Source organism: Dioscorea cayenensis, chromosome 15, assembly GCF_009730915.1.
Source record: "Dioscorea cayenensis subsp. rotundata cultivar TDr96_F1 chromosome 15, TDr96_F1_v2_PseudoChromosome.rev07_lg8_w22 25.fasta, whole genome shotgun sequence".
In the NCBI taxonomy this organism is placed as follows: Eukaryota; Viridiplantae; Streptophyta; class Magnoliopsida; order Dioscoreales; family Dioscoreaceae; genus Dioscorea; species Dioscorea cayenensis.
The window spans coordinates 16,925,271-16,944,140 of NC_052485.1; the positions used below are offsets into that span (position 1 = coordinate 16,925,271).

An 18,870-nucleotide genomic window follows, 5' to 3' on the forward strand; every position below is an offset into this window, starting at 1 on the left:
TGGTTTGGGACCGTGTGTTTAAGGATTTCCACGACTCATTAGATATCAGTTGGGAGACATAATGATTAGTCTTGCACTTGAAGCAATAGTCCTAGGGTGAGCAATGTCTGGGCGCTCCACTTTTTATCGATTGTCTTTCCTCTCATTTTATTGCGTCTCTCTTTCTTGTTTTCTTTATTTCTTTTCTTTTCACATTGATATTGTTCGTATCACTATTGATTCATCTTCACCAGGGTACTTTTATTAATTCGACAACCCGTGCACTTGAGGTACACACGCAAAGTGTGTGTCATGAGTTTATTACTAATGAGAACAATTTTGATCAAAACCAAGAGGTTGAACTTAGATGTAGTAAGAGAGCAAGAGTAGAAAAGTATTTTGGTCTAGATTTTCTAATCTATTTAATAAAAAGTGAACCTCAAATATATCAAGAATCTTTGACTTTTTAAGTGGGCCCTTTATGGAAAGAAGCCAATAAAAGTGAAGTTGAAGCTACCTTACAAAATCATACTTAATAATTAGTGACTTAAATCTAGGATATAATCCTCTAGGATCTAAGTGGATCTATAAGAGGAAAAAGAAGGTTGATGGAATTAATGACAAATATAAAGCCAGGCTTACAATTAAAGGCTACAAGCACTAAGTAGGCCAAGATTGCTTTGATATATACTCCTGTAATTAGAATTCATTCAATTAAAATGATGATAGCAATTGTCGCTTTGAGAGGCCCTAATATACATCAAATGGATATTAAAGTAGTCTTTCTAATTTAGATTTAGATAAAGAAATCTACATGGAGCAACTTGAGGATTTTGTTACTCCAGGACATGAAGAGAAAGTCTGTACATTAGTAAAGTTTCCATATGTCTTAAAACAAGCCCCAAAATAACGGTATAAGAAGTTTGATAGCGTCATGTTGTCAAATGGGTTAAAATTAATGAGTGACAAATGTGTATATTGTTTGGTAATATCGCAAAATTAAATAACATTATGAAAAGCATGCGGAAGCAATAATAAATTTGTGATATATTCTATTTGTTTTAATGAACACCGTAATTTAATTAAAAGGCCTAGAAAATTATCTTTTAATAATTTTTCTTTGATGTGCCGAATTTTTCTATTGGATTGTCGTAGATCTCCTAGCACTGAACGTTTCCAATTGAAGGATGTCAAAGGATGTGGGTAATACCTAGCCAGCCCGTGGCCCTACGTCGTAACCCAATTGAACACGAATGAGTAGATCGATCATTATGAACCTTTCCAATTATGATTACCATATGCATATAACCTTTCATTCTTGTATCCCAACCGAGTGAGAGCCATGGTAATTGTCAAACTCACCAAAATCGATTATATGCAAATAACTATAGTAGGGTGAGATTACCAAACTACCCTTCATATCCCACATTATTAGTTTGACTGCCTTAGCCAAGGTCTTCTAATCTCATATACTTATTAATCGCATAAGATACTGATGCACTTTCCGCCAGTGTACGGGTCACACACAAGTAATACAGTGGTACCCCGTGAGAAGTAGGATTGTCGAACCACAGGGACTAGACATAAAGTACTAATTCTTCTTCTAGTCTCTAGTTAAGCACGAATTGGGTTTGGTTTAAAGAAAGAAAATGAAACAAGTAAAAGGAAAAATTGGTGGAATTAGTAGGCAGATTAGGATCGAGGCTTCAACAACAAGAGAGCAATTCCTCGGGACAATTCCTATGATCTAAAGTATGCTGACTTGCTTCTAATGCCTACCAGGTACATTTTACGGTTCTTGTGTGTGGTCAAAAGCAATGTTACATATATGGTTCTCAAATACACCAATTTTGCTAAGGTAACTGTGGTTTCATACACATCTAATTTTGCAATCACACAGGGTAACTATAATTATGGCAATCCACATGGCCAAGGTTTACCTAAGCAATTGTGCAAATAAAACACATCAAGTTATGCAACACAAAGTTTAACATAAGAAACCAAAAGAACTGCATAGAACATTAAAATCAAATATTTAAAGTATACAAAGCATCATAGTTTAATATTTCGGGGCACCATGGATGGTTAGCCCCTCATAGATGGGTACAACATGGAAGACCAAGACATGAGAGGAGTTCATGAACGTGAAGATGTGTGCCAACTTATAAGGAGATTCAAACCAATTTACTAGTTGGAAAGGCACGAAGGCAGTCACATCTTCATGTTTTTTCTCTTTGTGAAGAATGCAAGACCTTTCAATGGTACGGTGATGAAGAAAAGTCTTATAGCCTACCGCATGGACGTGTGCCCGACAATGTGGCCTTAAGAGAAGAGTGTTTGGACAGTGATTGTGAAGAGTACTGTAGATAAGTATTGTAGCAAAATCACTGTTCATGTGGGCGTGTGAAAAATCCACACGGGCGCGTGTGGGCACGTGATAACCATGTTTTGTGACTATAAATAGGCCATTTGCCCTATTCTTTGGAGAATTTTTGTGGGGCTTCTTGCGAGCACTTAAAGGGCAAGGCAGTTAGGGTTCTAAAGATGGTCTTTGGCAATATTAGGGACCGTTCATCACCAATTTTGATCAATCTTCTCTCCGTCATAGCATAGAGAGGGCATTCGGCAACCTAGCTTCGGAGGAGGATTCTTCAAGACGTTGATCGACCCATCAAGGCCATCATCACGAATTCAAGGGGATTTTTCTCTATGGTTTTCATTGCTATTCATTGTATTGATCATTGTTTTGTAACTTGCCCCATGGAGGGCTAAACCCTAGTAGGTATTTGGGCATGTAAACCTTAGGATCTCTTCTCTTGTATTGATTTGCTTTATCTTTCTATTTAATTTGAGTTGATTTGAGTTTTAACCTTGTGTTTCCATGTCTTGCACGTTATATTGATCTTTGTAATTGATTTATTATGCATGATTAGTCACTTTGATGACAGAGGTCTCCATTAGAGTTAGAACTTCAAGGTTAAAGAGGGTTGAGAGGGTGAGTCATGAGATAGTGGAGCACCTCCTTTCCCTTCTGACGAGTGTTTCCTATCTCCATATTTCCTAGGCTCTTTGTAACCATATTTGGTGTGAGGCATGAGATTGATAGATTTCTCCACCGGCATCTTGTAAAGGGTTAGGGGTCCTTCGCCTAGAAATAAGGTTGGATCTATCTTTAGGAATCGGTTTCAATCTTAAGTATCCCTATAGCTTAGTGCGGTTATATGGGGTGTGAGGTGCTGAGATTGAGCGATTTCTCCACAGGGACCTTGTAGGGGACTAGTACCGGTGTCTTGGAGGCAAGGGCTGGTTGTTCTTGGATTACCTCGACTCATTAGACTCGGTTTAGAAGCATTTAGTGAATCTTGAGCTTCATGTTAGATCCTAAGGGGAGCATTGCCTGGGTACCTCATCTTTATTGATTAAGATCTTCTTTACTTTCTATCTTACAAGTTTGATTACTTATTGGCTTTCTTGTAATTAGTTCATTTCATCATATCCATCGATTTTGACTAAATAACTGAGAATTGGCTACTACTAATACTTCTGTTCCCTGTGGAGTCGACTACCCACTCACCGGGGTAATTATTACTTCGACATCTGTGCACTTACGGTTTATACACAGTTTGGATACGTGTCAAGTTTTTGGCGCCGTTGCCGGGGAACGGGATATTAGGAACACTAAGACTTGGTTACTTTAGTAATTCATATTTTTATTTGCTTTTCTACTTCATATTTCTCTCTTTCGCCCTTATCATTGTTTCTTTTCATTGATTTCAGCTACATGTTATGACCTGAGGCAATCCTTCGACATTGGTTAAAGAGGATCCTGAAATTGAGTGACACACCCTTTGTGTGTGTATCGTAAGTGCATGGGTGGTCGAAGCAATAAAAGTACACTGGTGAATGGGTAGTCATATCCAAAGGGAATAGTGATCAGAAACACAAGAATTGCTATTTAAGTATGGTGAAGATGAATCTATAGTGGTGCAAACAATATCAATGTGAAAAGAAAATAAATAAGAAAATAAGAAGGAGAGACATAACAAAATGAAAGGAAAGGCAATCGATAGAAAGTGGGGCACCCGGACATTGCTCACCCTAGGACTATTGCTTCAAGTGCAAGACTAATCATTATGTCTTCCAACTGATGTCTAATGAGTCATGGAAATCCTTAAACACATCGTCCTAAACCTAAGGTCAACCGTGACTTATCCTACACTGTACCCCGGTGGAGAAATTGCTCAATCTCAACACCTCACACTGTGAAATGCTGCTTAAAGCTCTCGGGACTCCAAGTAATAGACCCTATTCCTATATATAGATGTAACCCTTTGGTCCAGGCGAAAGACCCCTAGTCACAATTAAGCCCCAAATACTAAAGATTATTTCAACGCTTCACTCTGTCGCTCGCGCAACTAAGCCCTAGCGGAGTTTCTCTCTTAGCACTTCACTCTATTGTAACCACAAAGAACTCTTGGAATATAGAGGTGGGATAAATCACACCGAAAGGGAAAGGGGACTTTCCGCTACCTCTCGACTCACCCTCTCAACCCTCTCAAATATAGCTTTGACTAACCCTCATGGTGTGTCACTCAACCACAAGGATTAACAAGATGGATTCTCAACCCTAGTGTCACTCTAAGAGAAAATCTCTTCAACAAGCATTTAAATTTGGAACTCAATTAGAACATCAATTAATGAAAGCATAATAAAAGGTCAACGAAACAAAATAATCCTAGGGTTTACAAGTCGAAGCACCCACTAGGGGTTTAGCTCTCCATGGACCAAAATACAATCAATGATGAAATCGAATGTAAAAGCATGAAATCCATAAGTAAAACCCCCTTGTAGTCCGTATCGATGGTCTTGTGGAGTAGACTCATCTTCTCCAAGGGTTCTCTCGTCAAGCCTAGGGCATACCTCGCCGAATCAATACCAACAAAAGCTCCCCTAATAAGTATCTTTTGAAGGAACGTGGTGTTGAAGGCCGTAGGACCACTCCAAAAACCTTGCTAAAGGCTTTCCAAACCCTAGCCGCGAACGCCTCCAAAGTTCAGGAAAAGATGGGCAAAGGGTGTTTCAAATTTCCTAAAATCAAGACTTAAACAAGGTTGGAATTGGGCATCCACGTGGGGGTGTGGAATTTCCACACGCCCGTGTGAATCTCCAGGAATTGCATTTTACTGCAGTGATTTGATATAGTAAACTGTTACAGTACTCCGACAAAATACTCCCGAATCCACACTTTTTATCGAGGCCACATGAATAAGCACACATCCATGCAGTAGATCACATTTCATCTTCAATAAGCATCACATCGATGAAGGTCTTGCTAGTAATGCACAAGTCGGAACACATGAGTGTGACTGCCTTTGTGCCCCTCCAATTTCCATGTTCACTTGATAAGTGCTTGTGTATTAGTAATACGAAGTATTCATTTCTTATGATGAGCATTAATTTGATCAGATTTTAGTACTACTACATGTGTATTTGTGAACTTTCATGCATGAACGGTTGTGAAGCCAAATATGAAAGAAAAAAGCTAAAGTAGATTGCGATTGTACTTTGTAGGTGAAGTCTTGGAGTGAACAAATGTGAAGACACAAGTTGTGATCGAAGATATGTGAATGTGTGCCAACCTCCATGCGCTCAAGCAATTATATGGTATGGAGGGGCACAAAGGCATTCACATTTGTGTATTCTGACTTATGCAATGTTAGCAAGATCTTCACCAATATGGCATTTTATTGAAGAAGCGATGCGATTTACGGCATAGACGTGTGCCCGTTTATGTTGCCTCGATCAAAAGTGTGGATTTGGGAGTATTTTGGTGGAGCACTCCAGCAGGTTACTACAAAAATTTACTGTAGTAGTTACTCTTCACAGCTCGCAAAAAATCAGATTTCCAGAAATCCACACGGGCGTGTGGAAATTTCACATGCCCGTGTGGATGCCCGATTCCAGCCCTTTATAAAGCCACGACTTGTATAGATTTAGGGATGGATCTTTCATTCTTTCTTTTATCTTTTCTCCATCTTTTGTCAGACCGGCGCTAGGGCTTAGAAAGGCTTTGGCAAGGCTTTTGGAGTGGTTCTACGGTTCGACACTGCGTTTCTCTTGGAAGATAGTTATTGGGAGCTTTCATCGGCACCGATCCGGTGAGGTGTGCCCTAGCCTTGACAAGGGGATCTTTGGAGAGGACGAGGCTACTCCACAAGACCATCGACACGAATACCTAGGGGGTTTTCCTATGGTTTACATGTTTTTACTTTCGATTACATTATTGATTGTATCTTGCTCCATGGAGAGCTAAACCCCCCTAGTGGGTGCTTGGACTTGTAAACCCTAGGATGTTGTTGTTTCATTGACTTTTTCTTATGCTTCCCTTACTTGATGTCTTTAATTGAGTTCCAATCTTGAATGCTTGTTGAATGATTTATCCCTTAGAGTAATACTAGGGTTAAGAGTCCATCTTGGTAGCCCTTGTGGATGAGTGACACACCATGAGGGTTAGACAATGCTAGATTGGAGAGGATTGAGAGGGTGAGTCGAGAGGTAGCGGAGCATCCCCTTTTCTGTCCGGTGTGATTTATCCTACCTCCAGGTTCCTAGAGTTCTTTGCGGTCATAATAGAGTGAAGTGGTAAGAGAGAAACTCCGTTGGGGCTTAGTTGCACGAGCAATAGAGTAAAACGTTAAAGTAATCCTTAGTATCTGCGGCTTAATTGTGACTAGGGGTCTTTCGCCTGGACCAAAGTGTTAGATCTGCATATAGGAATAGGGTTTATCACTTGGAATCTCTAGAGCTTCTTACAATTGTACACAGTGTGAGGTGTTGAGACTGAGAGATTTCTCCGTCGGGGCATAGTGTAAAGTTAGTCACGGTGGACCTTAGGTTTGGGACGGTGTATTTTATTATTTCGACGACTCATTAAGCATCAGTTAGGAGACATAATAGTTGGTCTTGCACTTGAATCAATAACCCCAGGGGGAGCAATGTCCGAGTGCCCCACTTTCTATCGATTTTCTTTTTTTTCATTTTACTGTGTCTCTCTTTCTTATTTTCTTTTAGTTCTTTTCACATTAATTTTACTCTCACTATCATTGATTCATCTTCATCATAGTTAAATAGAAATCTTGGTGTTTCTGATCACTATTCCCTGTGGATACGATACCCCACTCACCTGGGAATTTATTAGTTTGACGAACCTGTGCACTTACGGGTCACACGCATGGGGCATTGTCATCACTCGAGCACAACAGATGTTAGCACACACTCACATGTCTTTGAGCACAACTTGTGTCTTCATGTTTTTTCACTCCAAGATTCATCAACAAGGTACATCCACGATCTACTTTGGTTTCTTTCCTACATAATTGTCTCCATAACTCTACATGCACAAAAGAACACAAATACACAGGTATAAACGATAAAATCTGAGAAAAGTAATGCTCAATGTAAGAAAAGAATACTTCGTATTACTAATACACAAGCACTTATCAATCTCCCCACACTTAAGCTTTTGCTTGTCCTCAAGTAAAAATAAAACATTGAAGTAAAGAAGAAGGAAATATTGAAAGTGCTTGGTTTTAGGTTCACCAAAAGCATGCAAGGGAAGCATTCTGCAAGTAAGGTAAAATTTTAACACCAAATAATAAAAATCAATGATATAGCTAAAAACTTGAATAAAAAGGACAACAAATCCAATATCGTATAAGTGTGTGTAAACTCACTCAAGTCAACCCAATGTGTACTCTTCAAAGTTCTAAGTACAAGGGACTTATTTATGTACAAAAAGAAAGGAGAAGGTAGTAGCTTCACACATCCTCTAAGGTAGCCCTTTCCTGAGCGGGAGAAAAGTTGGCTTTCACACTTTTGAGGTGGAAGCTCTTTCTACCGGGGTTATAGCTTTCACTCGTCCCATGAGATAGCTCTTTCTCACATTAGGGCGTAACTAGTATCTGACTTATGAGAGTAGCTCCATACTTTATAGGTGGTAGCTTTTTCCACCCTCCATGGCACAAACAAAACTAACCTAACTTTTCTTTTTCTTTTCATTCAACCATTTTTTTTACACAATTAACACAAGAAACAAAACTAACTAGTACCTTAAACATCAAACTTGAGTTTCCACAAGGTTTATTAAGCGAGTAGTGCAACAAGTGTTAATCGGGCGAAAATTTCTAAAAATTCAAGTAGAAACTACCATGAGAACATTCAATGTTAAAAATTCTCCTAAACATAAGAATACAACCATTGCAACTAAGGTGAACCTCCATTGGCAACATGAGCATGCACAATAAAAGCATAAGTATAGAACATGTGTAATGTGAACTCCCCCCGCTGTATGCATGTAAGCACAATAAAATATAAAGCAATCAAAAGAAACATATGTGGAGGTGGGCAATTGAAACAATGCTCCCTTGAACTCCTAATGGTATGTTTGATAGAGCTATGTTCTTTGAGAGTTGAGTTCTAATGGGTTGTGGAACACACGGCCATGTGAATATCACATTAACTGTGTCCATGACTAGTCCTCAAATTCCATACTTAGAAGACCATCTACACGTATACACAAGGGGGTTCAGTAAAGCTGAAGAAAAATAAAAAAAAATAAAACTTGAGTTTATAAAGATATGAAAATGAAATACAACTCGAGACAACAAAAATAAAAGATAAACTCAGAAGGAGGATCCTTTCTGAGTGATACAAGTCCAAAGTAAATGCAGAAATAAGAATGTGAAAACTAAGAACAAAGAAAAGTAAAGACACATCAAGAGTCAGTGTCATCTATGGTCTTCTCTTCTACTATTGAAGAAGTAGGTGCCACTGGTGGAGATGCTGTTGCTGGAGCTAGTGATAGTGGTGCTGGTGATGCCTGAGGGATGTGGGGTCTCATCACGAATGGAGAATTCGCGTCTTGCTCTAGTAGCTGCTATAGAACTTCAAGACGCACCATAACCTCCGTGTGGTTCATGGCCTGTGTCACGCAAACCTCAGCCAAGTCTGCCTATAACACCCCCACAGCACTCTCGAGCCTTTCAAAATGATCATGGGCTCGAGTCAGAGAGAAAATCTGGACTGGTGGTGGCTCCTGTGTTGTGGGTGGTGCCTCTGTCTCCATCTTCTCCTCCTGTAACTCGGGAACAGGCTGAGACCCCTCGGCAGCATCATCACCTCCCTCGTCTATCTCAGGATCGGGCGTAGCCAAGACATATACTCCAGGCATGTGTCTGCGCACCATCCCCATCAGTCTCATCGTGTCTAGGCCCAAAAGGGAGGGAATGATTATCTTCTCAGCCCTACGAATAGCGTCCAACAAACCCATGCCCATGATGAGCCTGGTAATCTGCATGCCTGAGAAAATAACCCCCACTCTGACATACTGACCCAGGTAAATCGGCTGACACTACACCATCGAATACAAGTATAGTTTATCCTGCCGGCTCAGGACTGTGGTATTGTCACCATGGACGTTCACTGACCTGCTTAAAATAGCATGAAGGTAATAACATGCAGGTCAGGAAAGGCATATGGCCGTAGACACCCCCGGCTTATACTGTCTCTGGCCGCATAACATGCTGTATGCTCTCTGAGGAGTCAAACTACCTGGATAATTAGTTGGTAGTCGATCATACTGCTTAGTGTCGGTAAAAGCCTCGTCGTACAGTCCTAGTCAGATCGAAAACTGTGTGACGCTCATACTGGAGTGATGTCCGAATGCTCTGAACTGTATGGCATCAATACTGTCAAAACTAAGATACGACCGGTCAAACTCAAACGATGCCAATACCTCTAGTGTCAAAATATGGATAGCTAGCTCTCTAATCAACAATAACCGCTGCCAACTACCCACTGACAAAAGCTCCTCAATCTCATCAGCCAAATCATCTCCCTGCTATATCTCTCTCAATGCACTCATGTATGGAAACCGGGATTGCCCGAACTTTAGCTTCGACAACCGCTCAAATCTGACTCAGTGCTTGGGAATAGCAAGCCCCATACTCTCCGGCTCAGGGGACGGCTCTCGTGGACACTTGCCGGCCTGTTTCTTCGATCTGGGAGGCATATCTATAAGAATTGAAAATGAAATTAGTCGAATAAACTCAAGATTCAATACTATAGAAATCCACACGGCCATGTGGAAATTCCACACGCCCGTGTGGATCCACGGGGCATGAAAAACGCACGACCACTATGCAATAATCCTAAAAGTTACATCTAAAATTCATTTCTAAACTTATTTTAAAGCATGCACCAACCATTTAACTTGTAAATGAAGCAACATTCACCAGATTTAGAGCAAATAAATTAAGTTTATCAAAGAAAAGAGGGAATGAGGGCTTACCGACAAGATGAGGATGAAAACGTAGAAAACGGTCAGAAAACTCGAATGAAATCCCTCTAAATCGATGGTGAGAGTCAGGAGAGTGAAAGATGTGTTCTCTAAGATTTTGGGAGTGCAAAAATGAGAAGTCATGAAAGGTTTATAAAGAAAAGTCACGGCCTTTTGAGTTTTTATACATCCACACGGGCGTGTGGAAATTACCCACGCCAGTGTGACTTCCACAAGACTGCTCACAGGGGCAGACACACGCCCCTGTATGCTCTCGGGATAGTCCCTGGCTGTCTTTGAACGCATCCATACGAGCGTGTGGAAGCTTCCCACGCCCCTGTGCCCGATCAACATAGGCACCCACATGTCCCTATGGCTTCTCTGTCCATCCAAAAATATGGCTAAGTGTTCCACACGCACCTGTGGAAATTCAACACGGGCGTGTGGATCTTCACAGGGGTGCTCACAGGGCCATTCACACGCCCCTGTGTCTTCTAGGGATGGAGGAGAACTCTCTGCAGAGATTCACATGGGAGTGTGGAAATTACGCACGCCTGTGTGTAGTTCATAGGGTCATCCACAGGGGCATTCACACGCCCCTGTGTCTTCTTGGGATGGAGTTTGGGACTCTATAGAAAAGCACACGCCCATGTGGAAATTACCCACAGGCGTGTGACCATAATAAGGTCGTTCATAGGGTCAAACACACTCACTCCCCTGTGTCCTCTCGGAATGAGCTCTAAACGGAAACACACGCCCGTCGGGAAATTCCACACGGCCGTGTGTCTTCTCTGGATGACATGGAAAAAATTACAAACTCTGCAGAAAATCTCTGCATACCCATAGAAACACAAAACCTGCTTATACTATGAAAAATTGACCAGAGAATCATGGAAAACATGCTCAAACGACCAAGAAACTTTGCCAATCACCATTAAGCACATGAAAACACCAATGATCCACGAGAAAAACACAAAAATAGCATATAAAAATTAAGACACCAACACTCAAATCCTTATTCATGCAAACACTAAACTAAGCCCTAAAAAAAGAGTAAAGACTTGGGTTGCCTCCCAAGAAGCGGTTGTTTAATGTCACTAAGCTTGAGGTACCTTTTCTTACCTCACGGGGGCTCATAAATGAAAGTTTCCCTCTTAGCGACTGATAAGTGCTTGTGCGATAAGAATACGAAGTGTTCTTTCCTTGTGTTGAGCATTACTTTTTTTTCGGATTTTAATGCTAATATGTGTGTAGTTATTTTACTTTCATGCAGGTAGGGTTGTGAGGCCGAATATGAAAGAAAGAAGCTAATGTGGGTCGTAAATGCGCCAATTTGGAGGAAATCTTGCTAAGGTTCAAACGCGAAGACATAGGTCAGGTTCGAGATGCGGGAATGTGTGCCAACCTCCTCGTATTCAACCTAGTACAACTATTTGGATGGCCACAAGGGCAGTCACATTTAAGCATTCCGACTTGTGCATATAGAACAAGATCTCCACCAACATGTCCGTTATTGAAGAAGCAAAGCGATCCACGACGTAAATGTGTGCCCGTTTGCGTTACCTCGATGAAATCATGGATTCGGGAGTATTTCGGGCCGGTACTATAGTAGGACACTGTAGCAAGAATACTGTACCATCATTGTTTACAACCGGCCGAGAAAACAGGAAAATAGAGGATCCACACGGACGTGTGGAAATTCCACATGCCCGTGTGAAAAATCCACAGGGGAGCTCACACGGGCTTGTGGATTCTTGATTCCAGCCCATTAAAAGCCGATTTCAGCCCTGATTTCAGCTTTCTTTTCTCCATATTTTCCCTAACTTGAGAGAGGGCTACAGCTAGGGTTTTGGGAGGTATTGGCTAGGGCTTTGGAGAGATTTTATGGCTCCGACATCGCGCACCGTTTGGAAGAAGGTTAGTGGGAGAGCTTTCATCGGCACCGGTCAGGCGAGGTGTATCATAGGCCGGACAAGGGACCCTTTTGACGAGTAGAGGACTCTCCACAAGAGCATCGCCATGACCAATGAGGGAGTTTTCTATGGATGCTTTGTTTTTACATTCGATTTCATTGATTTTATCTAGCTCCATGGAGAGCTAAACCCCTAGTGGGTACTTGGGTATTTGTGAACCCTAGGATGTATTCATTTCATTGAATCTCTTTATTATGCTTTCAATTAATTGATGTTTATTATAAGTTCTAATCTTGTATGCTTGATTGTTTGAATACTCCCCCAGAGTGACACTAGGGTTGTGAGTTCTACGTGGTAACTCTTGTGAGTGAGTGACACACCATGAGAGTTAGACAAAGCTAGATTGGAGAGGCTTAAGAGGGTGAGTCGAGAGGTATCGGAGCACCCCCTTTCCCCTCCGGTATGATCTATCCTACCTCCATGTTCCAAGAGTTCTTTGCGGCCATAGTAGAGTGAATGGGCTAAGGGATGACCTTCCGTTGCGGCTTAGTTGCAAGTGCAACGGAGTGAAGCGTTGAAGTGATTTTAGCATCTAGGGCTTAATTGTGGTTAGGGATCTTTCACCTGGACCAAAGAGTTAGGTCTATACATAGGAATAGGGTTTATCATTTGAAGTCCCTAGAGCTCATTGCAATTCTATATGAGTGTGAGGTGTTGAGATTGTTCAATTTCTCCTCCAGGACATGTATAGAGTAAGGCATGGTTAACCTTAGATTTGGGACTATGCAATTAAGGATTTCCATGACTCACTATTGCATTAATTAGGAAGCATAATAGAGATTTCTTGCATTTGAAATGATTGTCCTAGGCGGAACAATACCCAGGTACCCCATCTTTATTGATTGCCTTACCTTCTCCTTTACTTGTGCTCTCTTTCTTGTTGTTTTTACTCTTGAGAATTGAATCTTGTCACACATATCACTATTCATCTTCCACATTAGTTAAAAAAAAATTTAAGTGTCTTTATTCCCTACTCTCTTTGGATACGATACCCAATCATAGAGGATTATTACTTCGACACCCGTGCACTTGCGGTGTACATGCATATTCAGACGTGTCAGCAACAACTTGAAAGCATGATGAATATAATCTTTTCAAGGTAGAGGGGGAGTTATCGAGCTTGTTACCACACAAGGGTTCGTCACTCTTACTTCATTCTTCCACATCCCCATTAGCCTTGGGGTGCTTCTTGTGGCATTTCCTTGCTCGCTTCATCTTTCGGATCATCCTCTTAATGATCCCAGGGGTAGGTTGCATCTTGTCCTCTAGAATAAGTGATAAGACTTCTTTGTTCTCCACTTTGTGATCTAGCACCCCTTCATATGGGTCTGGACACATCATTTCCTGTACACATTCATCAATTAACTAATCAGTAGTGTCAAGAGAGTAAAGAGTATCAACAAAATCAAGAGAATGTCGCATGGCTTTGGCGAGGTAGTATGTCAACTTATCATCACCAACTCGTAAAGTCAACTCCCCCCCGTCCATGTCAATAAGCGCCTTGGAAATATGTATCAGCGGAAATATGTACTTGTTAACTTTCACAAGCATGTCTTCAATGATGCCCCTCAAATGCCTAACTGTTCTATCCGCCAATTGAAGTCTTATCCGAGTGGGTCTAGGCTCTCCCAAGTGTAGCTTATGGAAGAAAGTATAAGGCATGACGTTGATGCTAGCCCCTGAATCTGCCAACATCTTTTCTTTACCCAAATTACCAATGTTGCATGTTATGATAAAGCTTCAGGGGTCCTTCTTCTTGTTCGGCATATTCTTTTGCAACACCACCAAACATGAAGTATCTAGAATCACAGATGCACTCTCTTCCAACTTCCTCTTGTTGGTCAAGAGGTCCTTGAGAAACTTTGCATAACGAGGCATTTGAGACAACGCCTCTACAAATGGAATGTTGATGTGTAACTGCTTGAATAGACCCAAGATCTTCTTGTATTGCTCATCATTTTGGTCTTTCTTCAACCTTGAAGGGTAAGGGAATCTTGGCTTGTAAGGTGGGGGTGTTACCTCTTTCTCTTTGTTGGCTCTCTCCTCAACCTCCACGACCTCAGGTGCTTCAACATTGGCCTTCTCATTCGGGAGCCTACCCTCGACTTCATGACCACTTCTTAAAGTGATCACCTTCACATATTCTCTTGGGTTTGTCTCCATGTTGCTAGGCAAACTCCCTTGAGGTCTTTCCAAAACTAACTTCGCAAATTGGCCCACTTGGTTCTCCAAGTTGTGCAATGATGCGGTGTGGTTGCCAAGTATGGCCTCAACCGATTGAAATCTTATATCTGATAATTGAATAAACTTGGTCAAGGCCTCCTCTAGGTCAGTCATCTGGTTTTCCAACCTTGAAACTCGGTTCTCCATGTTCGGGGCTTGTAGTTGTTGTTGGAAATCGGGTGGTGTCATAGTCTTCTGTTACCCTTGATTACTCCATGAAAGGTTTGGGTGGCTTCTCTACCTCGGATTGTAGGTATTACTATATGGATTTCCTTGATTTCTCATTGTATTACCCACAAAATCCACTTGTTCCACCGAGGATGTACAACCAATAGAAATCGGGTAATATGATGGAGCATGTCCTCCCCCGCACCCTGTGTAACTCGTCATGGAGGCCACTCTAGAAGAAGTTAGAGTGTCTAACTTCTTGCTCAATGACTCAACTTAGGCTACCAATGAAGTAACTGCATCAATCTCATGAAGTCCGGCTACCTTCTTTCTATCTCTTGTATTCCACTGATAATTGTTCATTGCCATTTCTTCAATGAGATGCCAGGCTTCTTCATAGGTCTTGCTTCCTAAGGTACCTCTTGCTGCAGCATCAAGTAACTGTTTTGTGCTTGGGTTCAACCCACTATAGAAAGTCTGAATAATCATCCACTCGGGGAACCCATGTTGAGGACATTTTCGCAGGAGCTCCTTGAACCTATCCCATGTATCAAATAGAGACTCCAATTCTGTTTGCACAAAAGAGAATATTTTATTCCTAAGTTTCGCATATTTTTGGAGAGGGAAATATCGGGCAAGAAACGTTTCTACCATCTTATCCCATGTAATGAATGTAGCCATTGCTCCGGTCTCCCTTTTAAGGAAAATGGGAAGTCCCTCAACTTGATAGCATCATCCGTAACACCATTAATCTTGAGCATGTCGCACACCTCCAAGAAGTTCTCTATGTGATTGTTTGGATCCTCATCGGCCAAACCATTAAATTGTGCTGACTGCTGTAACATCTGGATGAAGCCTGGCTTGAGCTCAAAATTCTAAGCCGTGATTAGTGGCCGCACAATACTACACTGCGTGCCAAGAACTGCGGGTCTGGTATAATCTGAGAGTGTCCTCTACTGCTCATTCTGCTCTGCCATGTTGTCAAATCCTTCACCCTCTATCTCAGCTTGATTAGACTATTCTTGCACATGTTCTTTTCCCCTTCTATGAATTCTTCACTCAATGATTGGATTTCCTTCAACCAATGTCGAAGGGTTTCCTAGGGTGATAACTTGGAGCTACAACCAAAGAATTAAAGACAAATCAGAATGATGGAAGAATAAGAAAGTGTGAAATAGAATAAACGATGAATGGCTAAAATCACAAAGTGCAAGGTGTTTCTAAAATGCCTATTCCCCGGCAATGGCGCCAAAAACTTAACACACCCTTTCCGTGTGTGCACGGGTTATCGAAGTAATAAAAGTACCCTGGTGAGTGGTTAGTCATATCCATAGGGAATAGTGATCAGAAACACAAGAATGACTATTTAGCTATGGTGAAGATGAATCAATAGTGGTGCAAACAATATCAATGTGAATAGAAAAGAAATAAGAAAACAAGAAGAAGAGATGAAATAAAATGAGAGGAAAGGCAATCGATAGAAAGTGGGGCACCCGGACATTGCTCACCCTAGGTCTATTGCTTCAAGTGCAAGACCAATCATTATTTCTCCCAACTGATGTCTAATAAGTTGTGGATATCCTTAAACACACAGTCCCAAACCTAAGGTCAACCGTGACTAACCCTACACTATGCCCCGGCGGAGAAATCACTCAATCACAACACCTCACATTGTGAAAGGCTAATTAAAGCTCTAGGGACTCCAAGTGATAAACCGTTTCCCCTAATCTAGATCTAACACTTTGGTCTAGGCGAAAGACCCCTAGTCTCAATTAAGCCCCAACACTAAGGATTACTGCAACACTTCACTCTATCACTTGCGCAACTAAGCCCCAGCGGAGTTCCTCTCTTAGCACTTCACTCTATTGTAACCACAAAGAACTCTTGGAACACAGAGAAAGGATAAATCGCACCAGAAGGGAAAAGGAACATTCTGCTACCTCTCGACTCACCCTCTTAACCCTCTCCAATTTAGCTTTGTCTAACCCTTATGGTGTATAACTCATCCACAAGGATTACCAAGATGGATTCTCAACCCTAGTGTCACTCTAAGGAAAAATCACTTCAACAAGCATTTAAGATTGGAATTCAATTAGAGCATCAATTAAAGAAAACAAAATAAAAAGTCAATCAAACAAAATCATCATAGGGTTTACAAGTCCAAGCACCAACTAGGGGTTTAGCTGTCAATGGAGCAAGATAAATCAATGATGAAATTGAATATAAAAGCATGCAATCCATAAGTAAAACACCCTTGTAGTCCGTATCGATGGTTTGTGGAGTAGCCTCGTCTTCTCTAAGGGTTTCCTCGTCAAGCCTAGGGCACACCTCGCCGAATCGATGCTAACGAAAGCTCCCCTAATAAGTATCTTCTGAAGGAATGTGGTGTTGAAGGCCGTAGGACCACTCAAAAAACCTTGCCAAAGCCTCTCCAAACCCTAGCCGCGAGCGCCTCCAAAGTTGGGGAAAAGATGGGCAAAAGGTTCTTGAAATCGGCTGAAATTGTGACTTAAATAAGGCTGGAATCGGGTATCCACATGGGCGTGTAGAATTTCCACACGCACGTGTGAATCTCCAGGAAACTGATTCTCTGCGGTATATGAACAGTAACTGCTACATCAATTTTGCTACAGTACTGCTACAGTACTTCGCCAAAATACTCCCAAATCCACACGTTTCATCGAGGCCACATGAACGGGCACACATCCATGTCATAGATCGCGTTGCTTCTTCAATAAACGTCACATTGATGAAGGTCTTGCTAGTAATGCACAAGTCGGAACACGTGAGTGTGACTGCCTTTGTGCCCCACCAATTTTCATGTTCACTCGAGCACAATGGAGGTTGACACACACTCACATGTCTTCGAGCACACCTTGTATCTTCACGTTTTTTCACTCCAAGATTTTATCAACAAGGTACATCCACGATCTACTTTGGTTTCTTTTCTCCATAATTATCTCCACAACCCTACATACACAAAAGAACACAAATACACATTTAAAAGCGATAAAATCTGAGAAAAATAATGCTCAATGTAAGAAAAGAATACTTCGGATTACTAATACACATGCTCTTATCTTTGAGCGAAGACTTCGTAGAAGGGGCAAGGAACCTGCGAAAGAACAGAATTTCCCAGCTGAAATAGAGTTTGAAGAATATGAAAATATGGCTGAACAAGAGGGGCAACAAAGAACACTTTCAGATTTTGCTAGGCCTACAATTCGTGGGACACAATCGAGTATTGTTAAGTCACCGGTAGTAGCCTAGAATTTTGAATTAAAGTTGGGTTTTATTCAAATGGTTCAACAGTCCACACAATTCATTGGGTTAGCCAATGAAGACCCAAACAATCATATTAAGAAATTTCTTGATGTGTGTGACATGTTGAAGATCAATGGGATTTCGGATGATGCAATTCGCGTGAGAGCTTTCCCATTCTCATTGAAGGGTAGAACCAAACAATGGCTCCATTCTTTGTCAAAAGCTTCCATCACAACATGGAACGAAATGGTCGAACCTTTCCTTGCAAGGTATTTCCCTCTGGGAAAATCGTCAAAGCTTCGTAATGAGATATCTTAATTTGTTTAGATGAAGCTTGAATCTTTATTTGAGACCTTTGAATGATTCGAAGACCTCTTACGGAAGTTCCACAACATGGGTTCCCCGAATGGATGGTCATTCACACATTCTACAATGGGTTGAACTCAAGCACCAAATAACTTCTTGATGCCGCCGTGGGAGGAACATTGGGAAACATGATCCCCAAAGAGGCCCGCCAATTGATTGAAAAGATGGGTTTGAATAGATACCAATGGAATGTAAGAGAAAAGAAGAAAGTGGCAGGATTCCATCAGATTGATGCGGTTACATCCTTGGCAGTGCAAGTAGAGGCATTGAGTAAGAAATTGGATACTTTGACTTCAACAAAGGTAGCCGCAATCACAAGTTGTGATGGTTGTGGAGGTTCTCATATGTCATCCAATTGTCCTATCTCGATTGCTACTTCAACCCTAATTGAACAAGTAGATTTTGTGGGCAATTCAGGAAGAGGATATAGTAATCCTTATAGCAACACCTACAACCAAGGGTGGAGAAACCACCCAAATCTCTCATGGCGAAATCAATGGTGATGAGGCCACTTTGCATACATGTTTTTATACACTAATTTCATTATTTTACTTGTTCTCA

General features: G+C 41.3%; 1 non-coding gene across 1 annotated transcript; it reads left to right on the plus strand.

Moving 5' to 3' along the window:
• Positions 1-15,178: 15,178 nt before the first annotated feature.
• LOC120278251 lies at positions 15,179-15,285 on the plus strand. The gene has a single exon (XR_005541593.1). It is a non-coding gene; the product is annotated as a small nucleolar RNA R71 (small nucleolar RNA).
• Positions 15,286-18,870: the final 3,585 nt, after the last annotated feature.